The sequence below is a fragment of the Panthera tigris genome, chromosome E1 (assembly GCF_018350195.1).
Source record: "Panthera tigris isolate Pti1 chromosome E1, P.tigris_Pti1_mat1.1, whole genome shotgun sequence".
NCBI classification, from domain to species: domain Eukaryota; kingdom Metazoa; phylum Chordata; class Mammalia; order Carnivora; family Felidae; genus Panthera; species Panthera tigris.
The window spans coordinates 38875271-38888879 of record NC_056673.1 but is presented as its reverse complement, the minus strand read 5'-3'; the positions used below and the strand labels follow the sequence as shown (position 1 = coordinate 38888879).

The 13609-nt window shown below is 54.9% G+C and overlaps 1 protein-coding gene across 3 annotated transcripts in view; it reads right to left on the bottom strand.

Annotated features, from left to right (window-relative positions):
• The window catches only part of RARA (retinoic acid receptor alpha), a 44633-nt gene extending 35950 nt beyond the window's left edge, over window positions 1–8683 (bottom strand). The window contains exon 1 of one of the 3 annotated variants that reach the window (XM_042966344.1): window positions 8603–8683. The gene's annotated coding sequence lies outside the window, so the exon portion shown is untranslated. Of the gene's footprint in view, window positions 1–133; window positions 974–2742; window positions 2768–8602 lie in introns of those variants that run through there. The other 2 variants (XM_042966351.1, XM_042966347.1) reach the window with 2 other exon arrangements.
• Window positions 8684–13609: the final 4926 nt, after the last annotated feature.

Here is a 13609-nt window from a genome sequence, read left to right as displayed (position 1 = left end):
TAATCCTTCTCTGGGGATCAATTGGAACTCAGAGCTGTGCGACCTTGAATAAGTCGCTTCCTTTCTCTGAATCTTAATTTTCTCATCTGAAAAAAAAAAAAAAAAAAAAAAGGAAGTGCAAGAGTAGGTATACCTCCCTCGAGTAATGACTCCTCTCCTCTTCCCCCAAACACCTCTCCAGTTCGAGCAGGTCTGAGGAACTAGAGCCCAACCTAACCCCTCAGCATCTCCTTGCCAAGTACCCTTCCCCCAGAAGGGCAGTGGCCTTTGGATCTTCCAAGAACCAACCAGGGGGCGCCCAGGAGCACCCCTCAGTGCTAGAGGACTCTCAGACTCCAGCTTCTCTCTCCTGGCCCAGTCTGGAGGGGCCAGAAGAGCTCTCGTTCTTGCTCTAGCGGGGCAAGATCTGAATCACTCTCCATCTGCAGAGACCCCAGTTCCCAGCACAGCCACAGGCCCCCTTCAAGCCTGCTGCTCCGTTTGGAAGGATCGCGTCCCCACCTGTAGCAGCCTACTGGGGGGAAGCAAAATCATTAAGGAACAACACCACCCCCCTCCCCGGTCAGAGAAGTGGCCACAAGTGCCCCCACAGGACTTCCCAGTGGAAGGGGAAGTGTCACACTCCCAGGCTTCCACCCCAGTGAGGAAGACTCTCAGCCTGACCCAGCTGGCAAAGCTCTCAAAGACACCGGCCCGACGGCCCCCGCTTTACAGACGAGGAACAGGAGGTCGGGAGTGGACACAGGGTTCTGTCCACCATCACACCGGCTGCACAGCTGGGTGGAGAATCGGAGTATCTGATTGTTCCCTCCAGCTTTAGCCCCCCAGCCTTGGTAAAGTAGGACAAGCCTGATCGGTGGGATGATCTGCTCTGAGGTCCGGCACAGGGACAGGGCGCTGGGGCAGCGCTTCCCCAGGCCCCTTCCCGCCCTCCAGGCCCGGCTGTCTCTCGCTCTCGCGCTCTCGTCTGGATTTCCGTCCACCGGTGCGAAACGCCCGCCCAGCCCCTCCCGTCCTGTCCCGTCCAGATCCATCCGCAAACATGCGCTCAGCGGGCAGGAATGCGCCAATGGCTCCCAGATGTGGACGCCGACGCTTAACCCCTTCCCCCCCAACCCCCCCCCCCACCCCCCAACCGCCCAGGCCTTCCAGCCTGAGCCTAACCAGCAGCAGGGGGCGTCGCCCCGGGTGAGACCAGCTTGGGAGGGGGCTCAGCGCCAGCCACCCCTAGCCCACACAGGCTCTTCCTGCCCTAGATTTTGCCAGTATCCCTTCTAGCTAAAGCTATGGACACAAAAATGCAAGTGTGCATAAACACGGGTACACTGCCTCCCACGAAGAAAGGCCTTCACATATACGTGCCAGCACACAGGGTCAGGTACACTCGTGCACACTGAGATTCAGATGTGTAAACGCACATGCAGGACCCCCCCCCCATATGTGCACACCCACATGCATATTCAGAGCACACATGTATCCACATCCTTGAGTCAAACAGAACATGCGCATATAAGACAGGCATTTGTGCATGCACAAGGTCATGAGGCAGTGTGGGGCACACTCCTGAACAGACACGGCAGTAGGCCCATGTGCAGATGGAGGAAGAAATTCATGCACCCACACACCCACTCCCCACAGGGGGCCAGACACTCATGCACAGAAGACTGGCCCCAGATGTACAAGCACACAGCCCACAGGCCTTTGGGGCACTTTCCCCCTGTCCAGGGCACCCAGTACTGCCTGTCCAGGCTCCAGCCCTACCCAGGCTTGACTCCAGGAAACAGGAGAGGTCCCCAGGTGGGAGGCCAGGAGTCTTCAAGCTGCAGCAGCTGAACTCCAGCTGTGCCGGACCCCCAGCAGGGTCCCCACCCCCACCCTGCAGGGACCCTACACAGGAGGGGAGAAAAGTGCAGGAGGCAGCAGGAGACTATCAGACTGAGAAAAGCCACAGGCCAGGGGGCTCCTCACTCTTTAGGAAAGACACTCCTTCTTGGGGCCTGCCCTTCCCCTCCTGTATACAGAAGGCAATGGGCTGGGGAAGAAGTCTGAGCCACTGTTTTCCCAAGACAGGGATCTCTCTCCAAAGGGAAACCCTAGAGAGCCCGCAGCACTCAAAGGAGATACAAAATAGCCCTGAGACACCCCCCCCCCAGGAGGGCCCACAATTCCAGCAAAACAAGGCCTCCCTCTCACAGCCGGTGGGGAGCTCCTATTCAAGAATAGCACCGCACTGGTAGTGAGTGAGAAGAGACTACCTGGATGCAGGCCGTGTGGGAAATGTCTGCTGGAACCAGCCCAGCCCCTGACTCCTCTTCCCCTCCCTGGCTGCCCTCCGCCCCCCTCATCCCTGGGGGAGCTCCTCCCACAAGCACGCTCACTTCTCCACTCCCTCTGATTCGAACTGAAGGGTAATCTGGGGCACGGCTCCTGTTTCCATTGTGCAGATGAGGAGACTGAGGTACGAAAAGGAAATTGTCTTGCTCAAGGTCATACAGCTTGCCAGCGGCAGAGCTAAGATTCTGACCCACAGGCCCCTTCTCAACCGCCCCCCCTTCACTCCGAATCAAACATTTCCACTCAGTACCATGCTGCTTCCTTCTTTACCCCCTCAATAGAGCACATGGGACAAACACCAGAGCTGCAGGGTGGTGGATAGGGCCAGGACATGCCAGAGAGAGATCAGAGAAGACACCGGAGGCTACACACATGGTCCCCCAACCCCACCCCAAGCATGGTGCCCACCTGCCCAGCAGGCACAGCCTGGTGACTCAGCTGCATCCGGGGGAGATGCCAGGGCAGTGACTCACCTACCGAGAAGAGCTGAGCCTGGCACCTTGCCAGCCCCAGGACAGAAGTGACTTAGTCACCAAGACTGTGATGCCCAGCAGGCACAGCCCAGGGATTGGGGACAGGGGCAGGCTGTGTCCTCCATGGTTACATGCGCCCCCTGGCGAAGAGCAGGCATCCTAGGGCTAGCCACAGCTGTACCCGCCCCTGTCCCCTCATCACTGCCCACCCCCAGCTTGCCAGGCCCTGTTCTAGTGCAGACAAGTTCTGTGAGACCCCTAGGCTGCCCTGCCCCGCTGCGGCCTGCCCCCTGCCATCATTCACCACCCACTCTCCCACCAGCCCCACCTCCTCCTGCCACCCAAGTCGTACCCAGGCTGTGCGGCTCCTTTAACATGTCCTGGCAGCACCTCCTGCCCCCACAGCCCCTCTCCACCCCCAACACACACACACATGCAGTCACACACACTTCTGCCAGCCCTGCTTCTGCCAGCAGCTGCTGAAGCTGTTGAACAGGAGGGGAATCAGGAGGGTGGGGTGTAGGGATTGGATTACCAGAGGCTGATGGGGTGGGCTGTCACCCAATCCCTCCCCAGCTAGTCCTCCCGCCCCCCCCCCCAGTCTCCCTTACCCACCTGCTTCCCCCCACCTCTGGCTGGCAGCCTACTGCTCTCTAAGGCCCTCCACCCCCACTCCACCCAAGCTAGAAAATAAATGGTCAAGGGTATTTGTCATGCTAAGGCCAGCCCAGTATATGAGAGAAAGAGAGAGAATGAGAGGGACAGAGGCAGCGATGGACAGAAAGAGTAATTCCTGTGCTCAGCGCTCTAGCTACAGCCACTAGGTGTGTATATCACTGTGTATGTGGAGCCGGAAGGGGACTGGGTAACTCTCCAAGTCCCAGGAGGATTGGGGGGGGGGGGGTGGCCCAAGGGGAATGGACTGGCTGAACAACCTCAATCCATTTGCACTACTGATTTCTCACACACTGCAGCAGGCCTGAAGGCGGGCAGGAGTGGGGGGGGGCAGGATAAATCAGCCCCCAGAGACATAGAGACTGAATGGAGAGCGGGGAGAGGTGTCTGCACCACAATTTGTGGCCCACTGTGCCAGGCTTGGTCGGGAGAGGGTAGGCAACAGAGGAATAGGAGACAGAGTGGCAGGAGGCAGAGTGGGGGAGGAAATGTTGGATTCAAGCCCACCTGGAACACCTCCTTCCAGCTGGATCTGAGGCTGATTGAAAGAAAGAAGGTGGGGGACAGAAGCACCACGTTTGCCTCCATAGGCAGGGCCCTGAACAACTCCAGGGGGCACCATTCACAGTCTTTGTGCAACATGGTGGCCCTGGGGGTGAGACTGAGACCGGAGACTGAGTCCTGAGGGACCGCAACTCTCTCCTGAACTTTCTCCTCCCAAAGCTCAACCAGGTGCTCTGCCCCCAGGCCTTGGAGGAGGGCTCACTTCTGACTTGTGGCTGGAAGCCTCTGGTAATCTACCCACTCTTCTGCCTGTGCCCCTCCTTTCTTGGGGGCACTGGCAAACAACCAGGATGACCTCCGTGGGGCCGGAGGGCTCAGGAGAGCCTGCAAAACTCCCGTCCTTGGTCTGTCCTTAGCTCATCTCAGGACTGCGGGCAAATCCGGGCCTTCTCTGGGTCTCTAAGGTGGAGTGAGACTGGATGCCCCTTCCCTGAGGTGTCTCTAAGCCCAGACTCGCCAGCCTGTGAGCCTGTTGGCAGATGCCCAGCACCTTGATTCACACCAGTGGCCACAGGCCACCTAAACAAACCCCAACCCTGACCTCCTTCCAGCCTGGACACAGGCTCTCTCCACATAGTGGAGACTTCTAAACAAACCAAGCTGGGGTTTACGGGAGACGGGAGACGGGAGACGGTGCATAAACAAGCAGAGAAGGAAACAACCAGGTCCTCCTTGCTGCAGCAGGGGAGGGAGACACAACCGGGTGTGGTGAGGGACCCTGAAGAGAGAAGATCAGTGCAAGGGGTCCCAGTGTAGCCAGACAACTGCTTGCATGTCCTAGTGCAAGAAATATCCTGCCCCCACCCAGGCCTGTTTGCTCCTCCACAAGGGGGAGGGATTGTCTAAGTGGTCTTTAATGCCCTTTCAGGGTTCTAAGTCTAGCAGGACAGAGAACCCGCCAAGGGGTGCCCAGTATTCCTCATCCCAGCCCAGCCCATCTACCTGGGTCAGGACCCTCTCTGCCAGACCCTGCCCCAGCCCAATGCGTGCCTCTCTGCCCTGTCTGCTGCCCCTCTGGCTCTTCCTCACTCCTCCGCCTGCCTGCTTACCCTCACCTTGGCCAGCCCCTCTGCTGCCCCGTGCTTTTCTGCACGTCCCTCCTGCCAGGGGACAGACCGACTAAAAATAGTCCCTGCAGCCTTTCTCGCCCACAGCTGCCCAAAGAGCAGGAAATGAGGGGGGCAGGGAGGCCCGTGTCCTGCTCTCCCCCACAAACTCCCAGCTCCAAACCAAGTCCAGGACTCCAGCCTGGGGAGAGTGCCAACCTGGCCATCTCAGGGGCATCCCACACCCCTTCCCTAGGGGAGAGGCCTGCCCATAAGTGCCTGCCATCCTGGAGCTGTCCCTGCCCTCCGAGAGGAGGAGAGCGGAGGCAAGCAGTCTAGAGGGAAACCTTCCCAATTTCTGACAAATCAGTGCCAACCACATTGTGGGCACCGAGAGGGCAGGGCCTGGCTCCACTGACTGGTCTTTTGAGGGCAGAGGGAATTGGCATGGGGAAGTTTGTGCTGGTTTCCTTCATCCTGGCCCAGCTGGAGAGAAGACAAAATAGTGCCCCAGCCTTAATTATGCTAATCCTCTGCTCCCCAAAATGTGTGGGTACAGACATAGGGGTTTCGATGGCCACCCCCAGATACCATGAGAAAAAAAGCTTGAAAGAATAGCAGAAGATCTTGGCTGCCCACATGTAAAGATGAAAGCCTGGAGGCGAGAACAGGCCATGCCTTCCAGGCAGGGCATGTGTTGCCCCCAAGCTGAGTCAGAGGCTGGGAGGGAGGAGTTGGGGTACACAGTGCCAGGGGCTGTGGTGCCCCCACCCCTATCCCACCTGGGATTCTTGACACCTCCCAGCCCAGGGAGAAGGCCCTCCCCACACAGGAGGAAGGAAACCAGCTTAGCGACTCTCTGGAGGCCAGAAGGACAGCCCTGCACCAGGAGGCAGGCGGGAAACCCAGGAGTCCTGGCGCCCAGCCCAGAGAGTGAATGAGAGAAATACCTTGGAGGGGAGGAAACAGCCCAGAGTGAGGCAGACACATGGTGCCCCCAGCAGCTCCCAGATGTGACCCATAAGGGGGAACTGGCCAAAGGGGCTGGATGGGGAAAGTGAACACATTTCCAAACAAGAAGAGAAGAAAACAGGGCCATGAGAATGGGGGAGGGGGCAGAGCCAGCCTGGCCCTCACCTGCTGTCCTCTCCTCCAGGTCACGGTCAGAGATAGTGTCGTTTAGGCCACCAAAGATCAAAGAGGTCCTGGGGTCCTGGGTGGATTCCCCCCTCCCCTAATCTTCATTCCTAGCCTCCTCTGGCACCCCTTCCCCAGGACCAAGCCAAGCCGGGAGTCCGCAGGACCAAGGTGGTGCCTGGGAGGCCTGGACAGTGCCAGGGGCAGCCCTCATACCATCCTCCCACTGGCTTCCCTCCCCCCTGCTCTCAGCCGCCACACATATCTCAGCTGTCCAATCCGATTAGGGCCCCTGTCCAGTGAGCCGGACAAGGAGGCCACTGGGCAGGGGAGAGACAGGGACAAGGACGCTGAGCAGGCATGGCAGAGGAAGGTGGAGACGGGGCTCAGGGGAGAAGGTGTGGAGCCCCAGAGGAAGAAAAGCCTAGTAGAGAGATCTGTCCTCTCAGATCTCAGAGGCTCTCTGGCAACAGCCACCACCGGCATTAGGGTAATTCTGCAGCCCCTAGGGCAATAGCCTGCCTGATTCCACCATCCCCCAGATGGGCAAGGAAGGATTGGGGCGAGGGAAAGCCAAAGCAGAGAGACTGACCTAGATTTAGGAACAGAATCCCATCTTAGAACCCCCACTCCCACCCCAGCGGAAACTACCATTTGCACTGGGTTTTAGAATACATTGTCTTATGGGGCCTTTATGGAGGTGTCCCTATCAGGCAAGCGGGGCTTGCTACCAATAGCCATTTTTACAAATGAAGAAACTGAGGGAGATAGTCTGAGACATTAGTCTGCTGTCTTCCTTGTATTAGCCTCACTGAAATAAATTCCCTTCTTTGTCAAAGAAAGAAAAAAAGAAAGGAAGGAAGAAAAAGAAAAGAAAGAAAGAAAGAAAGAAAGAAAGAAAGAAAGAAAGAAAGAAAGAAAGAAAGAGAAAGAGAGAAAGAAAGAAGGAAAGAAAACTGAGGCTTCAGTACAAATGCACATACCTGTCCACACTCAGAATCTCTACTTTGCTTCCTGGGTCAAGAGCAGAACTAAGTCTGAAGTCACTCCATTATCCACCCTTTCCTACAAAACCAACCTGTTGGGGATCCAAGGAGTCATGGAGACTGCAAAGCACACCCCACACCTAGATAGATTTCACAGTTGGGGACAGGGGACATGCTGCCCACTCCACCACAGAGAGCTAGAGGGGCTCCCCCAAAGTGTGACCAGTCTTTCCTATCACTCTCCTCCCCAGTCGGCTCTGCTCAGAGGCGATATACACACATTCACACAGTTACTCTGACAGGTCATACACCCCTCCTGCAAACCCACTAAACCAGAATGAGATGCCCTAGATCTTCAGAGAGCAGGCTTTGTCAGCCCCCAGCTGGAGGGAAAAATAAGCCACTGTAAACAGTAGGTGCCATTCAACCCTTTCCCAGAGAGCCTGCAGGAGGGCAGAAGCTTTGGGGTAACACCAGGAGCCTGAGGCTCTGAAAGCCAAGGAGCCCAGGGAGCTGGCATGGCTGGGTGGCCTCCCAGATCTGGTCCACACCCCCTTCCCCAGCCATCTGGGCTGAGCCTGTTCTGGCCTGGGCCACATTCTGGGATCTCTCCCCTTCAATGCACGCAGCCACCTTTATCCAAAGCTTGTAGATTTAAAATCACATGGTCTACACACACACACACACACACACACACACACACACACACACGTAGTTGGGGGGGGGGGTTCTTTGCAATAGGTGCTGAGGTATTGGCAGTGATGGGGGCTCTAAGCTGAAAGAATGAAAGAACTTTCCCTAGAGGAACAGGTCACCGAAAACTGCTCACAACCTCCACTACCCTCCAGCAAAGCCTTTAGCCACCTGAGTGTGAGATCTGGAAAGGGGCATTAGTTCCCCTACAAGGTGAGTAGGGAGTTGGGGGCAAACCAAAGTCCCAAGCTCTTGGGGCGGGGAGGCCAGGAGGAAGCGAGAGACAAATCCCCCTGGAAGGCTCTGGTTCCTCTCCTGCTCCCTCCACTATCACCCCAGCACGGTAAATTCTCCTGTCGAGGTGAGGTGGGGGAAGGGGGATTAGGCAATACTGCAAAGGAGGGTGCAAGGGCGTGGGGCCTGGGCAGACCTTCCCCCCACTTTCCATTCTTAGCCTGAGATCGGGGAATGCCTGGGAGGGAGCGCGGGAAGGGCGCTGCAGGGTGCGGGGGGCTCCGAGCTCTCAGACACCCCACTGTTCCCAGGCTCCCACCTCCCCGGACCACAGTGATCAGTGGGGGAGGAGGGATGGGGAAAGCCTGAACTGGCGAGAGGGAAACGACCAGATCAGCAGCGGAGAAGCCCGGCGGAAGGCGGCCGAGGCGGAATTGGGAAGGGGCGTGCGCGGTCCTACCTGCTCAGGTGTGTGCTGGCAGGGGGGCGATGGGGTTCCCAGGAGAACCGGGGAAGCCCTCTCAGCTCGATTCAGGATTCCCCCCTGCTTCTGGGTTAGGCTGCTGCAAGAGGCACGGGTTTCCGTTGGGTCCTAAAGGCCACTCGGCAAACAGTAAGCTCTCCCCGCCCTCTTCCACCAGCCCTGGCTGGGTCAGCGGGTGCAGAGCTGACTGATAGGGGGAGAAGGAACTCACTGGGAGAAAGCAGGGTGTCTCAGTCATGGGCTGGAGACCGGAACAGTCCTCAGTCTCAAATACACAGCACATGGATGACTTTAGCTGAAGACAGGATAATATTTGACAAGAGGAAAAGGACATTTCTTCCTTCCTGCCCCTAGCAGATGATTTGGGCTTTGATGTTGAAGATGGGGGTTAAGATTTCCTTCCTTACCACTCCTGTTAAGCCACTTAGCCATTGAGAATTTGGGGATGGAGGTATGCATTTTGGACAGGTGCTCACTCCTATCCCGCCCCTCAGAGACATAGCACAATCTCCCCATCCCTCCCCACTATTCCTAAGTACCTAGGACGCCACCCAGGGGAGGGGAGGGCGATTTCCCCACAAGTAAAAGGGCGATGAGACATCCATGGCAGTTGGAAACTGGTAGTTTCATATCTTGGCTAGGGTGTGTGTACCTGGGAGTGTGCTAAAGTGGGCAGACATGCACATACAGATGAGAGTATGAGCAGGTGGAGCTGGGGGGCTTTGGGTTACATCTATCACCAGAAATGGCAATTGTCAGCAGGAGGAGATTCAGAACACATAGGGGTCAACCAGTGCCGCTGCCCAGCCCTTAATCCTGAAACTTTACCAGAATGAATTCAGTAAAGAAAGAGTATTTTCCCAGCTACCATTTGGGATAAATACAAGGGACAGAGGGACCTCAGCACAATTAGATCAGCTTCAAGGTTACAGGCCCAGTTTAGGATAGGTGATTTTCCCAAGTACCTCAAAAGGAGGCACTGGGGTTTGGGTTTGGTGGGCCAGGGAAAGGTGGATGGGAGGGCTGCAGAGGGCTGGAGTGAGAGTATTTTGCAAGGAGAATTGCATGCATCTCCAGCAGCAGCAGCAGAGCAGGGAAAGTGTCATGGGGTGAAGGGACTCTGTGGGGCAGGAGGTAGTCAGGGACAGATTCGAGGGCAGGGAGAAAGTATGGCCTCTTCCTAGAAGGGGAGAGGGCAGCAGTGTTTCACCCACATCTTTCTCCCCCTTATAGGAATTACTGAGGAAAGGAGCTAGACAGGAAGGATGGAGGCCCCAGGGTGGAGTCCATGGGGTGAGCTCAGGTCAAGCCTTTCTCCCTAACGTGCCTCAGTTCCCTCCCAGCTGTTAACCAGGGCTCTTGGTTCTTCCCAGGCAGTTAATGAGTGTTTACAAAAGAACTTGGAGATCCTCAGATCTCAGCTGGGCCGCCACTACAGTTATAAAGCCCAATAAGGGCGAGTGTTATTTGGAGAGGGGAGGAGTAGGGCAAGAGGGAAACGGACTCCTCTCTTACAAACTAAGGATAAAACCGAGCCCAGAGAGGAGAGCAAGCCTCAGCTGCCACAGGATATCCTTGTGCCCAGGGACGGAGGTCACGCTCCCCAGTACCTCCAACCACCACCAAAGGCTGGCCTCCAGCTAACTGCAGGCAGAACCCAGACTAGCAGCTGGTCTTCATTAACTCCAGCTTTTTTTCACCCCCCACCGCGAACCCAAGGCTTCTGCAGGCCTTAGCTAGAGGGGGCTGCCCTAGCCCGACCTTGCAGCTGACTCGGGGACTGGGGGCACCGCACCAAAGGCCAAGTTACCAGCTGAAAATAAAGTTGAAGCAAGATTCCCTTTCCCCATGGGGAGCAAGGAGAGAGGAAAGAAAGGAGTGTGGGGGTGAGAGGGTGGAGGTGGGGGAATTTAGGGCAAACAGCAGGCAGTGAAGTCAGCTGGATTGAGGCCCAGAAACCCCCACACCCTGGGGCCAAGTCTTACTCCAGCTTTGCTTTCAGCTTGAGTCTTGGCTAGGCCCCAAACTAGGGAAGGCCCTGGCTGCCCCTTTCCGCCTCCCTACCCCCACCCTTATTAAATACACATTTTATCTCTCAGCATCTTCATTATCTTAACTGAAGGAGACAAGCAGTGGATGGCGGCAGCGGAGAGCGCGTCGGGAGAGGGGGGGCGGTGTGGGGAGCAGGCGCACCCTTGTTATAAAGTGCTGATCTAGCTCTTTCAGGCAGTGTGGGAAACAGAGGAGGGATCAAAGAGAGGGAGGCTGATTCAGAACTCAATTAGAGCTTTTTAAAAAAGGAGCTGGCTCTCTCCTTTCCCCAGTCTTCAGACAGCCTCTACCCAGGCCCCTTGCGCCCAATTAGCTTCTACTGCCAGTGCCTTGGGGCTGGGGTTGAAAATCAAGGGAGGCCAGAGGGCACACCTTCTCCCCCTACAGAATGCACTTCTGAGAAGAGGGAGACCAGTGCCGTTTGCAGCATGAAGGGGAATGTCTTAGGGGGCACCTCAGATTTTCAGGAAGAACCTGAGATCACCACTTTCTTCAAAAGTTACAAAGTGGGACACCAAAGGTGTGTTCCTCCCTGATCCCTTGCCAAATGGAGGCAAAGCTTCCGGCCAATCCCTAGGGACACTAGGTAACATCCAGACAGGTGCCCATCTTCCCAGCCCATGGGTAGGACTCCCTCTCCCCAAACCCGAGGCTTCCTGGGAGCAGTGTGGAAGTTGCCTCAAGCAAAATGCCACTACATCAGAGGGAGCGATTGGTACGCATCTGTGAGACCAATAAACGCTCCACAATGTGTCAAGACACATCTTGTAAGATGGAGCACCCTTCTTTTACAGGGCCCTGCTCCACCTCCGTGCAGAAACACCAACAGTGTTTACCTTCTGATAACTGGCCTCGAGATGGAGGAAAAGGCAGTGTTTTCCTTGGTTCATTTATCCGTCCATTCAATGACTGTTTACTGAATACCTACCAGGTACCCCACGCTGCACTAGGTGCTGGGGACAGACACAAAGGTAAGTACATCTTGGCTCTTTCTTTTGGTCTCCCTCGGTAGTCAAGGCAACACCTCTCAATAGATATTTTTGAAGATCCTCAAGAAGTATCTCAATCCTACCTCCCAGTTCTTATTGGTCAATCTTAAAAGGGCACTTAATAAAGGCAGGGAGCAGTGGGTGGGGGGTGGGTAGCAAATAGAGCTCTGCCAATATTTTTGATCTCTGGGTAGCTTGGACCTCACACACTCTTGCCAGTTAGTTATCTACCCACAGGCAAGTCTTCACTGAGCCAGAAATGTCAGCGGCAGCTCTGGGGTTGAAACACACCAATTTTATTGTGTCTATGTTCTTTCCATGGCAATACCCATCAACACTCTACGGAAGCTTAATCTGCTTCTGTGAAGAAATATAAATCAGGATATAGACACACACCCCACCACCTTCAAGAGGAAGAATGTAGGTCAGCATCTTTGCCACTACTCTATGTGAAACAGGCTACAATCCTGGCAAAAACTAGTAACCACAAGTCCGGCCCATCCCTCTAAAAATCCCACTACCTTCCCATAGCTCTCAGCTTCAGTGAGAAACGCCAGTAAGAAAAGCACTTTCTTCCTCCTCTCAGTCTGCTCTCTGGCTGTCTGAATTACACTTAAGACTTCACTGACAAACATACATCAGCTTTTGCTCCCACAAGGGCAGTGGAAGCCAAGCAGGGACTCTAAGTCTGCTTCACGCATCATTGACAGAACCAACCCTGTTCCAATTGCTGAAGTCTTAAGAGCAGCAATGACCTAGAAATTGACAGTGGGGGGAGAACTGAAGGAAAGGAAACTAACAAACCAGTACACAAAAAACCCTATTTCCAAATACCAGGGGAAAGGGAGAGAAAAGAGGTAGAAGGGAAAGAAATTTGGCCCTTTTGAATCTGCAAATGCAATCTTGGCTCAGAGCCATGGAGGATACATAGCAGCCCCACTGCGAGTCAAGCCATGTTCCTGACTCAAGCCCTACAGTTAAGAGAAAGGCGCCAAGCCTCAAACACAACGAGGTGGGGAGGCCGCTCCTTTTTGGGCAGGATCCTACTGTGGACACAGAACAGACAGCAGCTGCCCACAGTGTGGAAACAAACTGTAAAGCAGTCACGTCTCTTAAGGCTGCAGCATCCAATAAAATGTAATTTAAATCAAGCCTCGCATCTGTTCTCAATCCCATTCAGTCTCTGCTTTCCATCAGCCTTCGGACAATCTTTGCAATTATGCTTGTTAACCCTTGTAGCCCCAGACACTCTCAGGCTTCTAGGTACAGAACTGTGTTTTCCACTCACAGATGACCCTCAGAGGGAGGGAGTAACCTGGTAAAGGTGAGAAGGCGAGAACGACATTCAGACTCTCATGTACAGACAATGCTCTGCCACACCCACCGGTGGGTAGTGTTCATTTCAGAGGGCTCTCTCTGCATGTCCTTCTTCTATCCCATACCATCTGCCGTGGCCCAGATCACATTACAAGGATACAGTGGGCAGCATGAATGAAACACTGGCCAACAGATCATTTGTACAATATCAAGTTCCCCAACTCAAGTCCTGTCCGAGAGGTAAAAGAGCTCAGTGAGCACAGACTTGGTCACTGGCTCTCAGACCATTCACATCGCACATGGTTTGCATTCCAAGCATCTGCTTGAGTTATATAAAAGTATAGTAATCTCCCAAAGGGATCAAACTGGTTTTCTCCCCCTTCCCTCAAAACTACCCCAGCCCCAAGCCTGCAGTTTTAAGGTAGTCAGTGTTATAATGGTGCCCTCTGGTGTCCCCATCACAAATTACCATTTAATGCCACTGGAAACCAAATGAAGCAAAGGGAAGACTTGAGTAGCCACATGGATTAATTTATCTAACAAGACTGGAAAAATCTGAAGCTCAGATGAAAATCCAACCCCAAACGAAAGCATCTGGAAACAAGTCGCTTCATCTGAGGGCAGC